Here is a 15,743-nt window from a genome sequence, read left to right on the forward strand (position 1 = left end):
GGGATTTGATGGCACTGATCTAGTGTCAGGGAAAGAGACAAGTATGCACCAGTAGAAACATCTATTTTCACTGCTGTTCTGATAGAAAAGATTCAATTTTAATGATTGGCCCAGACCGTCAACAGTTCTGGTTTTTCCCATGTCACATTCAGCTCATTTGTCAGAGAATGGCAGGCGGTGTTGTCTTTATCAAAGAAGAAAAATCACGCCAAGAATTTGAACTGAAAGATATGATCTGCCATAATAAGAAAACAATTAATTTTTTTCCCCTGACTTTTCCCAAAAATGTGAGAGCTGTGCTGTCTCCAAATAAAAAAGATAAATGAGACTCAAATCTGCATTATGTTAGCAGAAACCACCTGGAGTTAATTACAAGTAGATAAAGGGATGACTTGTCTTTTGGTCCAAATCTTCTGTCTTTGAGGCCCACGTCTGTTCCAAACCACACAAAAGAAAGATTTCAGCACTGATTTATTCTGTGATAGGCGATGGAGGGCACTCATGCCCCTTCCACTCCTCCTGTGTGCTCCCATAGCTGCAGGCCTTGTACTACATGATTTGCCTTACCTTCACGATTTAATGGATTTTGGTGGGGGTGAACTGCACAGCTTAATTAAAATGTTTTCCCCAACAAATAATATGTGCATGCTCAGGTATCCATTTGTAGTGGTTTCCATTCTTCAAGGGCTACTTTCCTTCAGGAAATAATTTGTTTTAATCAAAGTAAAGAGCACACTTTTCCCTTGGCCCCTAGCATCAGCATTAGTTGCATGTGAAAGTTTTATATGAGTCCAGAAATTATTTTCTATATCAAACTCATCCTTGGAGATCTTGCTTTTCAGACATATCTACTGTTCTGATTCATGTTAGAGATGGGACAACACAAAGAATGATCTGACAGCACATTTTGAAAGCAAACTCCTTTTTTAGGGTGGCAGAAATCTTTGGGGTTTTATATCTGATGGATGCTAGTTTGTGGTCAAATTTTGCGTGCGCACACCGGACCTGATGGCCGGATTACTTGCCAGAATGTTACCCAACTAAAGCAAAGTATATCAGATTGATTGTACACTATCTCCTAATGGTTTCTAAGCAGTGACTTCATCAAGGCTCTGACACACAGTTAGCGGTTCATGCAGACTAAATAACATTGTGCAGAACTTCCTTTGTTCTAAAGCCTGTTTTTCATGTAGAGAACGGATCCAAGGCTTATCCCAGACTAGGTCCCTTTGATTAAACACAATGTAATTCTATTTTTCTGCTGTGTGCCAACAACAATCACTGTATCTATCAGTTCAGCCACATAGTTGTCAAATTTGGATGCTGCATTTACTTTTCTAAAGCCATTATCAACTGGATTTGTTCACCTAATTTCAGTGTCGTTACAAGACAGGGCCATACTATGGACTTCTTGTGCTACTGTCACATCTAATTTAATCATTTTCTGCTAAGTTAAAGTCTAACCTGCCAGACTTTTGACAAAACAGAAAACCCTTTCTCTCTCTCTTTAACATCTCATCTCACAAAAGGGTTTGTGAACAGACAGGTTCTCTGAGTGATCCACTCCATTACTGCTGTAACAGAGAGGGAAAAAATATGAGCCTGTGTCCTCCAGACAGCAGTGTGAGAGCTGTGACCACATGCAAAAAGCCAAAAAACTGGATCCAAATTCTACCAAACCATGTAAGTATTTGAACATGCTGGTTTTACTCATAATCAAGTCCTTCCCTTTTCACTGGGTGCGTCTCCACCGCCTGAGACAGAGAGCTGCCAGGAAGTTTTCTTGGGGGGCACAGCACTCCGCAGAAGAGCTTTGCTGCCAAGAACAGTTTCTGTATTTTACTGTTTAAGTGTTGTTTAACAGTTTTCTGCTAATGTGCCTGAAAGTCTGAAACTGGCTTGTACCCAGCCATGTAGCCATAGACTTTGTTCATTTAAACTCTCTCAAGTTATGTTCTCCCTGTTTTCCATTATTTTCTCTTGCTCCTACACCCCTTTGCTGCAGTTTCCTGGCCAGGGCAGCAGTGAACAGCAGCAAGGTCATGGTATGGCTCCAGGGCCCCAGCAACCACAATAAAGAGAGGGAGAACAGCATCCCTATAGCATGTGTTGGTAATCCATTGCTGCTCCAAAGAGCATGGGGAGCCAGGCAAGTTCCAGCCACTTCTCAGAATACCCTAGGAGAGGACAGGGAGAGGTGGTAGCAACGGGTTTGACAGGAAGTTTTGAGTAGACTGAGAGTCAACATGAAGAACTGTGCTCGGCTGTGGAGGAAGAATTCAAAAGGCAGAGATGTGTGAGCTGTGCAGAGACATGCTGGGAAAATGCTCTGAGCATCAGCCCTGAGTGGATGTGAAACCCAGCAATCTTCACAGCTTGATGAATATCTGCCATTTTGACAGGAAATGCCAAATGCCTTGAATTAATTATGTCTCTAACCTTTTCCTGCTGAGGAGAGTGCATTGGCCCATTTGAAATAATGAAGCCTGGACAAACAAACAAGAACTGAAAAGGGTAAAGTCATTGCTGTTAATCAATCTTCAGTGAAATTAATGGATATTTCCACTCCTTCTGCCCCTTTACCCCTGCTCCAGTTTACTTCCACAGAGCAGAGCCCAGGTTTCAAATGATTTTGCAGTAGCCTCACCATATAAAAGCCTCTGAGAATGAAAGAAATGGGAATTCAGCAGCAGTAGTCAATGCTGCTGAATATTGTGAAGTGGCAGATTTAAGGTGCCTTAGAGAGCTGCACCAGATCAGGACACAAGGCTGCTGCTGGGGAAGTGCTGTCAAAATGGTACCACACAGGGACAAGAATATCAGAGCGATAATCCCAAAGTGGCCTCTAAGGGGCAGTAATGTTGGAACAAATCAGAACAGCCAAATGGAAAATTAATAAATATATATGTTTTTAAGCAGAGAAAGGCTTACATGGGAAGGCCATGAAAGGCCAGAAAAAGCACAGAATAAAAACAATAGCAAAAGCCCAAATGGTTCATTGCCATTCAGAAACACTGGGAAACAGTCATCAGAAATTATTGTTCTTTGCTTCCTTGAAGGGAAAGAATATCTAGATTAGACACGGTTCGTGAAGGAATTATCACATGGGCCTTCAAATCAAGTGCTGATATGTTCTCTACAGGCAGAACTTCCAGTGCAAAGACTGAGCATTGGCCTTAGTGTCAAGTTTGTCTCTTATAGACAGCAGGGAGAAAGTAGTGTAGCTGAAACCCTCAACTATTATTTAAAAATAGCTTAGCGGTGCAGAATCATCAGTAAAGCTTGAAAAGATTTAGAAATTTGGTGAGAGAATGACCTAATGCCAAGACTACTGAGAGATACTACTTCCTCCCAAACTACAGCTGCTTTATAAAATTTGTTATAAGAAGTAACTTTGTCTGGGACAAAGATCCTACCACTATGATACTGGGCAAACTAGAAGAGTTTTGAAGGATTACCCTTTGAGAATGATCGCTATCCAGATATAAATCAAATTCTAAACTGAATAAATAAAGTCTTTTGTTGAGGTGGTTATTTGAAGCACATTTTTGGCTGTGCTCTTGATAGCTGTATTTTCACTTTTTTCTTTTTTATTTTTTTTTTCAGAATCCTTTTCAAAGTTTGGCTTATACTAAGTTTTGCATTTAAAAGAGCCTGCTTACATGAGTACATGTAAATATACAGAATGTTTTACATTTAATAATTATTTACACTGAAACAGAAATTCCAGGGCAAGACATTCATTTAAGTAAGGATATATATTCCCAGATTTAAATTTCTTTGCAAGCTTCCAGTCAATATTCACTTTTCCAGCAAAGTGGAAAAGTGATATAGAATAAAGGATCGACTGGTTAATCCCCCTTTCTTTTTCATAGGAGAATCTGAGGAAACTGCATTCACACTGGGACCTGTTGGGGCAGTGAAGAAAAGTAGAGTGATGTCTGGCTGTGCTGAAAATTACTTTGTGATATAGGAAAGCTTCTTGCGATGCTTCCCAGAAAATCTAACCCAAATTGTTCTTCTGAAAGATACTTTCAGCACACAAACAGACATTTGGGCATAGCCCAGCTTTGCCCAGGAGGCTCCCTGTCCCCATTCTATCAAAATAGCAGGTAGGTTTTCAGAATGTATATTGTATAAACACAGACATATGTTTAAACATGCTTAGTTTATTTATTCATCTGTATCCACAGCTGTCACCAGCCAGGCAACCACTGGGCTTATGTTAGAGTTGCTGCCTGATTTAAAAACACTGATCACCAACTTGCACAGGACACGAGCACACTGAGATATGTCCACAGTATGGACTTCATTTTGATATCTGACAAGGACACTAATGTTCATTAATTAATGCTGGAGTTCAGAGGAAAAGTTATTCATTGCAGATACTTACTTTTAGGTTGTTTCCTAGAGTGAAATATCAGAGCAGAAGGAAGGTGAAAAGTCCAAAGTCAAAAATAATATCCAAACAATTACTTTTTCCCAGGAATGAAACCAACCATATATTTGGGATATTGGCCAGTTGCTTGTGTGATCAGTGAAGAAACAGCTATCAATATTGACCTGTAAAGACATCATTAGAGTTCTGGTCTAAAACTCTTAAACAAACTGATTTCTAGAGTTCAGAGAATCCTTTGTGTGTGACATCCATTCACTGACTCAAGATTTGTTTTGCAATTAGATTTATACTTCTACTTTGGTGAAAGAAAGCTGGGATCTTTCAGAAACAGAGGGCTGACAAACTGTATTAATTATAGTAGTGAGTCTCTCAGACCAAGCCCTGCCAAAGGCCAGCAAATTGGGTAAAATACTCCAGAAGCATAAAATAACATTTTCTGCAGCAAATCACTGCCCTTTCATCATAAATCTCAAAGAACTTTTAACCTTTGGGATATATTACTTTCACAAAAAACAGGAATAGAGTTGCTTACTTAACTTCTCAGAGAATGAAGGGTGAGTATGGAGACTATTTTTTCCAAAAATTCATGCAAAATATTTTATGGGTTACTTTTCCTAATTCCTATTCCTAAACTATTGCAAATACATCGGCCTGTCAATTCCAGTTACTGAGAGTGAGAGATGACCAGTAGGTCACTGTTCCCAGATATCCTAAACATGTCAGCTTTCATTATTGTATCTTAATATCATCCCTCCTCCAGTTGCTATTTGCCTTCTACCACACACTGGCTCCTGATGCTTTTTGGGGTGAAATTCCTAGTTATTGAGCAGGACTAATTTATATCTAGGCATGAAAACACATTCTTGAAAGCAGTAGGGCGACTGCTAAAAGCTATTGTTTGGGTTACAGCATAATTGAATGTCTAAGCTACATTAGACTTGTCCCTTATTTCCCAAAGCCTTGATCTCTCCAGTCCCTCTCAGCACTTCTATGATTTGGGATCCAGTGCCTGATGTTACGTTGCTGTGCTGTCACAAATCGGTACAGAAAGCAGAAGTACTTTGGCCCTTGATTTTGGTCAAGTTTTCACAAAGAGATTATTCTTTCAGGAAGTGTGAATCCATGTGCCCAGTCATGACCTCTCACTGCAGCTGCCGTGTGTCTTAGGGAGAGCAGGAGTCAAGTAAGGCAAACTCCTGTCCTTCTTCCTCTCTCCCAGAGCTCCCTGGCTTGGCCGTGTGCCAGGATGCACAGCTCGGGTCAGATAGGGAGAGCAACTGAGGTCCAAGGTCAGACTACAGGGCTAGTTGGAGACGTTTGCTGAGGCCTGAAGGGGAGAGGAGATGGGGAATGTAATGAGCTCAGAGAATGGGGATCTTGACAGAAAAATGCACTGAGGGCAAGGAGATGAATGCACATGTGCGCTCAAAGAACAGGGGAGTTTTCTTTTTTCTGCAGAAGCCCATTTCTCTATCAAGCTATACAAACATAAGTAGAAGTAGAATGAAAATACATTTACCGAGTGCAAGTAATTGAATTAGAGAATAGAATGAAAATTAATTCACCAGCAGCTGTCCTAAAATCGCCAGAAGTTGATTTATCTTTGCCACAGGTATTCACATGGAGAAAACTTCCTGTTTGGTTTCTAAAATGTTGTACTATGGAAAAAAAATTATGCATTCACTGGGTTTTTATAGTTTCTGAGGTTTTATACCAGACCAATCTGTGACTACACCCAGTGTCTGCATTTCCCATTAGCCAGCTTTGAGGGAATGCAGGTGAGTTGTTCCTTTCCTACCTCAGGATGGGAAAGCTGGCCAAAGAAGGCTCTGAACTGGGGAGAAAACTTCAGATATCTTCTGTGGCAGGAAAAGTATCATGCTAGCATGGGTAGGAGCAATTTCTAATAAAAAATGTACCAGGAAGCGTAAACAGAAAGGTTCTTTGGATTACTGCAAAACTTTAATTGATAACACAGTTAACAAAGAGACAACTCCACAGGGATGCTCAGATGCAGTCAAGATGGGCTTCTTACAAAGTTAAGTCAACATGGCACAGCAAAAAGCAGTCCCCATGCCCTGGGGCCAGGGCCATTCCAGGCCACTGCACTCTCCACAGGGAATCTTTTTGCAGTGGCATTTTTGCCATGTGTCAGCCCTTTGTTTCACCACCTTCCAGTAGCCTCTGTGCTCCTCAGTTGCTCTGCCTGCACATCTACCTACAGCAGTGTTTGCTAAGCAAATGGTGAAAATGGCAGTCACTATGTGGGCAGCGGGAAAAGAAAAAGCATGGATGCAGGGAAAAAGGCTGAATGAGCTTCTGTGATCGAAAACCAGAGAAACCAAAGGAAGGGCAGGCTCACTGCAAGAAAAAAATCTTGAGATACAAGTTGGCATCCCTAAGTGGGACCTGTCCCTTGCTGAGAGAGGCCCAGGGACCTGACCAGGAGAAGAAAGAAAGAAAGATTGAAAGACAGGAGGCAGGGAAAGGGACACGTGAGCACAAGACTCAGCAGCACACACAGGCAAGGCATCACCTCTAGCACCTAATAAGCTGAGGCAGCTGCCCACCCTTAGCCAGAGTGGGTTGCTGCAGTGTGGAGGGCACTACTGCATGCAGTCTCTGGGGACACAGCCACCTGCACCTGGATTGCCTGAGGGAGCCAAGAGGGGAGAACTGCACCCTAGACCCCTTTCTGGGAAGTGTATTTGCTGTTATGAAATACAGCAGTTCTTCTAGAAAAGCAGTATAATCCCCTATTTGCTACAAGGCATGAGAAGAACTGGGCTTAGCACCACTCCCTGCTTAGCTTCGAGCTAAGAGTGAGAAAAAAAGAATTCTCAAAAAGCAGCTTTGAATCCTGTTTTTTTCCCACCTCTGGCCCCATATGGAGCAGTTCTGCATGTGCTGGGCAGTTGCAAGTGTGCCCTCCGTTTGCACAGCTGTGAGCCCTGCAGTTTAGTGCTCCCAGAAAGTTTTGCCTCACACAAACAAACAACATACTTTTGGCATGTTATTAAGGAAGAAAGGCACTTCTGTTTCGTGTAAAGAAGTGAGTCAGGTTTCTTTACTACTTTCCTCTTACGTGATTAGATAGAGAGGCTGATAAAAATCATCTCCAATTATTTTGCAATTATTTTGTTTCAGGCAATCTCTCCCACATTAACAGTTTTCCTTTTGTGTCTACAGCTGCTGCCCCCAGCCCACACCTCTCCTTCTTTGAGTTTTGTAATGACTCAGCCCCAGGAGGTGGCTCAGGCATGACCGTAAGCTCAGTTGATATCTGAGCCATGTTACTGAAAGCTGCTGCAGAAAGAGGAGGCTCAGAAGAGCAGATCCTCTGAGCCCTTACATCACAAGGGAAATTACACATTCTGCACTCCTAAAAGCACGGGGGAGATGAGACTTTCAGATGTGTCAAAACAACAAACCTAGCCATCAATCTTCTCCTGCAAGGCTTGTACAACAGCCCGTTTGCCACACACCCCTAAAGGGTGACTCTCCTGGCATTGTAAAACCATCTGAGCTAAAATACAGGAAAGTCAGACAAAATGTTACAGACAATAACATCCCTTATTTTTGCAAAATAAGCATGTTTTATGAATATGGACACTTTACAGTGGTACAAGGGAAGCTGCAACTCACCAGCTGCATTAGGTACTTGGAGTTTCTGGAATGCTTTCCCAGCAAAAGCAAGCTAATAACACACTATGAAGGACAAAACAGTGGTTGCGTAAGAAAATACTTCAAAATTGGAATTAAATGAAACCTGAGGCAAAACCAGCATTCAAGACACATCCTGAACCATTCACTCCACTGTCTTTATGACTGAGGAGATCAGCAGAAAACCAGCCCCATGAGTGGCTTCACCAAGTCCTTTGTGGACATGTGGTACAGCCCACATGCACAAGGATGGCTCTGTTGCTCAGTGCAGGGAGAGGGCATAGCCCCCCTGCAGAGGTCCTGCTGTTGTTCTTAGGTGAGGTCTTCCAGGAGGCTGTAAGTCTGTTCAGCCTTTTTGCCTGGGCCTGGAAACTCCTTGTATCCTCTTTTCCCTGTATAATACTGCCTTACTGCATCTGAACTGGGCTGGTTTCTTGGCAAGTCTCTTCTCCAGATACACACCATAGGCATTTCAGTAAACCTCTGTGCACTGATAGCTCCTTTCCTTTGATATACTGAGTTTACAATGTCAAAAAGCACAGCACAGATCTTCCTGCACTGTGAAACCAGTCACACGGACAAATTTGGGCACAGCAAAAACCCTGTCCCTCTTGAATGCGGAGAGCACCATGATTCTACTTCATACACCTGAGAACTGCAAATGGCAACACAGGTCCTTGTCTGCAGCTCTGCATCCCTCCTAGTGCAAAATCACCTGGAAAATTCCATAAGCCTAAGAACTGACAAAGCCTGAAGGAATGGGAAGAGGAATGCCCTTCCCACCCCCCACCCCCCCCCCCCCCCCCCCCCCCCCATCAGGTGTTCTGGTTGGTGTTTGCACAGTGGAAAACTCAGAGGTAGAAAATATCCATTTACACCACATGGGACTGACCAAGGACTAACAAATCCCAGCCCAAGCACTGTCTGCTGTCACTCCTGCTGGGTGCTTTGGGGTCTGGTTGACCAGTTGTCCTGGTTTGAAAAGACAAGGTGTACTAGGAAAGAGCAGAGCCTTGCCTTGAAATGGAGCTAATTAACCCCTCCCTCTGAATTAGTATAATTTTAGAATTAAGGGGCTGTCAGCCAAGATATGGTGGTAGGAATAACAGTTCTTTATTAGTATACTAGCAAGACAAACAAAACAACAGCTATGAAATTAACACCAAACAGAGCAGTAACCCAGTTCCAGTCCTTCCCTGTGCTGCAGGTACTGCTGCTGGGCAGGGACAGGTCCTGCTGGGAGCTGCAGCAGGGCTGGGGGGGATGGCAGCGGTGTCCCAGGTGAGAAAGGCATGGAGGAGAGACTTTGCTCACAGTGTCAGTCCCAGTGCTCAGCAGGGAGCTTGGAGATAGCAGGCTGAAGGGAGAAGGCAGCAGTGTGGGATCCAGCAGCAGAAAACGTGGCTCCCGGTGTTGGGGTGGTGGGAGGTGGGGGAGCAGCAGTGACCGTCCTCCTCCGACTCCACGAGCAAACAGGGCAGCAAGTGCCTCTTTCCTCTCCTTTACTGCTTCTGATCTTGTGGGTTTTCCCCCCCTGCCCCCCTACCTTTTCCCCCCTTCCCCCAGTCAGACTTCTATCTATTTAGCTGTCAGACTTTTTAGCATGTCAATAAGGAAAATTCCATAGAGATGAAAGGGGGAAAAAACCAACCCCCAGCACCAGTGCACCCCTGGCCAGGCCTTGTATCCGTGGATGAAGGCTCCCTGAGAGCCTCGTGCAGTGAGGCTCCTGCACACAAGCAGGTCCTGCACATGCCCTGGGACAGCAGCAGGGAAGGGGATTGGAGTACACCAATCCTCACTGCACCTTCCATGTCCCATAGGACCTCCACACCACACTTGACTTCTTCCCTTTGGAAAAGGGATGTCATTGTCTTAAGTTTTACAAGATGGTGCAGAATTTGGTATTTGCCAAAACCAACTCTAGCAGAGTCTTACTCATTGTATTTCTTTGCTTGCACTCGAGGGCATCAGACACGTCACTTTGGTGCATCATCCTGCAGGTGAGAACACCCCAAAATAACAGTTGTCTCTGCTGTGGGATTTGCTGGCATGTGTGAGGGCCAGCACCAGGTTTACACAGGGAATGCCTGCAGGAAACAGAGCAGGCCTCGGACTGCAGGGGAAGACGGGGCCTGTGTTTAACAGGATGCAGAGAAGCATGACAAATCACTAAGTGTGGTTTTATGGGCTTGTGTGCTTTATTGTGCTGTTTTCCCCTAAGCTCCTGTCTTCAGATGTTGGCAGCAGGTGACAAGTTCTCTAGCTAGTTATAGAGAGACAACTGTGTGAGCACCACCATGCAAGGTGAAACTAACCTCTTGCTCATCTTTAAACTGAAATGACAAAGAAGCTGAGATATGGGGGAAGAAAGCTCCAAGGTGGAAGGGCCGACATAAGAAATAAGAAATGGCAGTGGTTCAGTGGAGGATGCTAACAATTTGGAGTGTTTTCCTTTGGAAGCAGTGAAATGAAGAAGTGATGACAAACAGAGATAAGGGTAACCTATCAACATTCCTTGTAAAGCATATGGCCCTGTAAATGAGAGTTCACTGCCTGATAGCATCCATTATTGTACATTCTATATGCTGTGGGACTTTTCAGCAGATGCTGCTGAATCTGCCTCTCCTGCTCTGTGTTTTATTATATGGATTACAGCCTTCAATGTTGTGAGCTGGCTTTCTTTAGGTTTACAAAAAGAAAGAAAAGGCAATTGTCTGAGGTGTTTTCAAGTTGACTTACAACTAGTGTGACCCTGAGATCTTCAGACAAAGCATGCTGCCATTTATTTACTTCTGATCTTCTCCCCAGGTTGTTTAAGACAAAACAAGTATGGTAAAACTGAAAAAGCACCACACTGGAAATGAACATCATGATAGTTTGAAACCTGTGTAACACTTTCAGAAAAATTCCTTTGCTATAAGCCACGGTTTGCTGGAAAATGCACAGCAAAGCCTGGCAGGGGCTGGGGGTCTCCACCTCATAGAGCCCTTTCCCCACACTTCTCTGGCTGTTGACATTAAGTTCAAAGGCAGATCTCTGGGAGACCTGTTTTGTCAGATGGGATGGGTGTCTGCTGGGAGACGTGGTTGATAACTGGTGTGTTGGCCCCATGTACAGCATCATGGAATGCTCTGGAAAGGGACAGTGCAGCCTTGTATTCCTTATTTATTTACACAGTCACTCACGGAGATTTAAATGAGGAAAGAAAGCTTTGGGAGCCCAGAGCACAATGCCACCAAAAGTGTTCTGATGCCAAAAAAAGACTGAGTAGTTAAACCTGTCAGATTCTGGATTTCTGTGTGCAGGTCAGCTAAAAAAGTTTCCTTTTTTTCCAGTTTTTAAAACAGGCGTCTGTTCTACTTTTGTTATTATTTTTCACTTGATTTACCAGCAAGCTACCCAAAGTGTCAAAGCTTACACAAAACAGTAGCCAGCAGTCTGACAAGGCCACCTTCAACATGCTAGGTGTCACTTTCAAAATAAATACTGTAAATATTTTTTTGAAGTAAAACTGAATTTCCTCGTAGTAAGCCATATTTCCCAGCCATCTCCTTCTCTTCCCAGGAGGTAGCAATTGAGGTTTGGAGCAGCCATGCCTTGCTGGGGCTGAGATGCACCAAACAGTCACAGAGGGGAAGGATGGGGGAGAGAGGACAGGCAGAAGGGGTCCAGGAGGAATCCTTCTCCCCAAATCATCTCTGGTAGGGATGGCTCACAGCAGCACATGGCTTCACTGAACTGGGGGAAATGCATCCCAGTTCAGCTGAAGATTTGCTTCCTCCTTGGAGGACCTAGCTCATTACATTAACTAGGCTGTTTTCTGCAATTTATTTATAGTCTACTATAGAACATCTCCCCATTATGTTACAGCCTGCTTAAGATATAGAACAAAAATTTGAGGCCTTAATTAGAGAAAATCAAATTAGCTTGCTTTTAAGAACTTTTGAAAACAAGCATATCAAGAAATTCCCACTATTTTCCTTACAAGGCTGAAGAGTTTTCCTTTCTAGGAAAGACTTGCTTTTGCTATCTCTGCATACTCTGTGTTTGCTAAAGTAAGAATTTTTCTCTTAGTATTCATACAGTTTCTCAAGTTGTACTTCTCTGTCTCCAATCAGTAGAAGAGTCTGCAAAACACTTAAAATCAAGGTAACAATATTCACCAAGTTATTTGAAAACACTGTGAAAGTGCTATTAAAAAATGTGTGATTATATGATTAAAAGAGTGAATAAAATATATAACACACAGAAAACAATCCCATTGAGGTAACAAGAAATCTGAAATTGCTGAAGTAACTTTTTCAAATAAGGCAATGAAATTAGCTTTCCATTGAGTCATGAGATTTTTTTTGTTTAAGGGAAATGTTTCTTTAAGAAGAGCAAGAAACGAAGCTGGGTGGAAGATCTGTTTTCCCTCTTTAATTAATCCCTGTCTCAAACTTTGAAGACCTTTCTGCCCACTGTTTTAAAGCAACATAATTTATCTTGAGTACTAGGAATCCATTTAGTGGTGTCCACAGTCATTCAACTCTTTCTGCAAAGTCAGTATCCCCCACCCTTGATAAGACAGGCAGATTTCAGTCCAAACTATCACTGTTAAATGTCTTCACAAACATCAGCCTGGCTCTGAGCGAAGATAAATCCGTAGGAACTTTTAGGTAGGATGGCATGAAGCTTAAGAACATATTGGAGGCAGATCTACACACTGCTTGGTTTCTATCATTTTACGGGGCAGAATTTGCAAAAAGCTGTTGCAATGCTGCAATTGCTTTGTCATCTCAGATGAATTACCAAAAGCACTTAGCTCCTCCTAAGGCATAAAAGTGATTTTTTCTGCAAAGTGTTCAGATGCAAGCTTGTAAGAAAGTTATCTATTTATTTCAGTAGGAGAAAAACCTGACTGAAGTCATAAAACTGGTAAAGCAGTTAATCACGATATTAAATCTCAAGTGAGAATGTGTTTCATAAAAGAAAACATATCTCAAATACAGCAAAGTTTACAATTTAGAAGAAACACTGTATCATTTAGAAGCCCTCTTAGTATGGCCATTTTCACATTAAATGAAAGATTTTGATTGGAAAACCAAGCACACAAATGCAGTAGCTTGACTTTACAAGGTATGGCACAAATTAAATGGAGCATTTAACACTGAACATGCAATTTTTATTACAGTAGTGCCCAGAAAGTCACATTTCATATATACACGATTGTTAGAACTAACTTGGAAAAATGACACTTCACAAGTTATTTGCTTCTAGTTTTCCACAGTAATTAACAATTAATAGCTCGATAGCTGCTGTTAAAATATCTTTTCCTTGAACTTACTCTACAACTGGATTAATCCCAGCTGACCTGACTCTGAAAGTGAGGGTTAAAGAGATTTTTTTTTTACCCAGTATAATGAAGTTTTACTGGCAACTAAAACTGATGAGAAAAATATAATCAAAACCAAGTTTTGCTGAATATTTTATAGATATCATGAAAGACATATCTCCCACTGTGTTTTTAAGGATTTATTTCAGAAGTAGCACTTCAGAGCTTTATCAAAAACAGTTGGATGTTTCATTGGTTTTGGTTTCAGCTTTTTCAGCTGGGTGCTGAATGCTAATATTTGCCACGCAGGTTTTTCCAAACACTTGAATTAAATTTATATAAAGCAGAAAACTGCAGATAAACCATCAATTCAATGTAATTTAACAGCGGTTTCTCTCTGGTTTTAGGCTGATACTTTTACGTTGCAGCAAACTGGCCAAAGCCTACAATGGACAAGAGAGGGAGCTCTTCTGCTGCATCTTCACTGCTTGAAACGTGCTTGCTTTCCTTAAAATTCAAAACTGTTTCCAGGATTTCATAACACAGGAAACAGAAGTTATTTGTTCTGCAGAAGATTAAATATTGAGCAATGTTGTTAAAAAAAAAAAAGTCAAATAAAAAAATCCTCACAACAACCCAAACCTAAACAAAAGCAAACAAACAAGTTCTATTTGCCTTTGCTTCCAAACTGTTACTCTTTAGAAAAGTCACCTTTTCATATTCAGTTGGAGGTCCTTCTCTCCCCCTTTCTAAAGTGTGGAGACTGGGGGAAAAAATAACTTTTTTCAAGGCTTTATTACAAAAAAAAAGAAGAAACTTGAAGGCTCTTCTTTGCCCTGAACATCCCTGGATTGCCCAGCCGAAAGGTTAACATGTTCCTGCTGCATCGCACCGCTGCTTGGCCGCAATTCCCCAGCTTTACCTTGCCTGGTGTCAGAGCACCAATAAAGATCAAATTGCCAGCAGAGCTGCTCGACGTGCCGGAGCCGAGGAGCTCCAGCAGCTCTGTCGCCGGGGACTCAGCTGCTCCATGTGCTCCCTAAGCCAGCCACGTCAGCATGTCCCCTACCCGGACAGCCAGCCAGGACCACGGCTCAGGCGTCCGCAGATCCCATGGGGATAGGGAGAGCTCAGGCGCTGCTCAGCATCACTGGTGCGCCAGACCTTGGTACTTCTGGCAAGTGTCTGCTGCTGCCCGCCTTTGGGAAGGCACAACACCACTGCTGCTACCCAAGAGAGGGCAGAGGAGGAGCAGCGATACCCCACATCTCCCCCGGCGCCTCTTCAGTTCCGGGAAAAACGCTAATAGATGTAAAGAATACTACGAACAAATAAAGGACAGGCAGGGTTGGGTTGGGCAGGGAAGGGTCAGAGGGATCATCGCACACTGGGCTTTCCCAAACCCCGCCACATCACCCAATCGAAAACACAGAGCCCTCCCAGCAACAGACTTCAGGATGGATTGCAGTGAGGAAAGGACCAGGATCTTGAAGAGACACATGTGAGGTCCAAAGCCAGCATTTTGCTGATGTTCAGTACAGCCAGCCAGCCATTTGAACATGAACCTGAGGCTAGGTTTTAAGCTGAGACGTGCTTGCCTAGCAGAGACAGACAGCAAACCCCAAGTTCTGAGGGTGGATAGGAATTCTAAAAACATCATTCCACTTTCAGGAAAACTGCAGCAGTTTCCTCACTCATGTCCTTGCCTACTTGAACTCCCTCCTCCCAAACAACTCCACCCAGAGATGGCTGCTATCCCGGGAAGTGTTTTACCTCGGCACAGCTTGTATTTTGAAGAGGCAGACTGCAAGCTGTATTCACATTTTCTGTTTTTCAGTTTTTTCCTTTCTTTCCTAAGTGTACCATTTGACTCAAAACCAAGAGACACCTATTCCCTAGGAATGAAAAACATCGAGCTATGCTGTAAACAAACTAGGTCTTTGCTGGACTCAAACGCTAACGATACTTCTCGTGTGTCTGTGCAACACAAGTGGACTGGTGATCATACTCTACCCTATTTTTCTTCCTGTGACATAAATAATGCTCAGATCCCATAAATATTGACCTCTCTGACTAGAACCTGGCAGCTCCATTCCTGCAGAGCCAAGTCAGAGCCAGGGGAACCCTGAGCAACTAATGCTTGCAGGGTTACATTGTCCACCTGAGGACTGCTTGGTGACTCAGCCCCAGGCTCACTCTTCTGGGACATCTCTGCAGCAACAAGAGGTAGAGTGAGAGAGCAGCGCTTCGTTTAGCATTTAACCACCCTTTTGCATCAGGATTCTTGCAGGGTGGCAAGGGGCAAGAAGCTAGAGGTTTCCTCAGCTGTAAGGAGACCACTGTAAGGATGTCAGGATGAAGGAG

This window comes from Cinclus cinclus, chromosome 5, assembly GCF_963662255.1.
Source record: "Cinclus cinclus chromosome 5, bCinCin1.1, whole genome shotgun sequence".
NCBI lineage: Eukaryota > Metazoa > Chordata > Aves > Passeriformes > Cinclidae > Cinclus > Cinclus cinclus.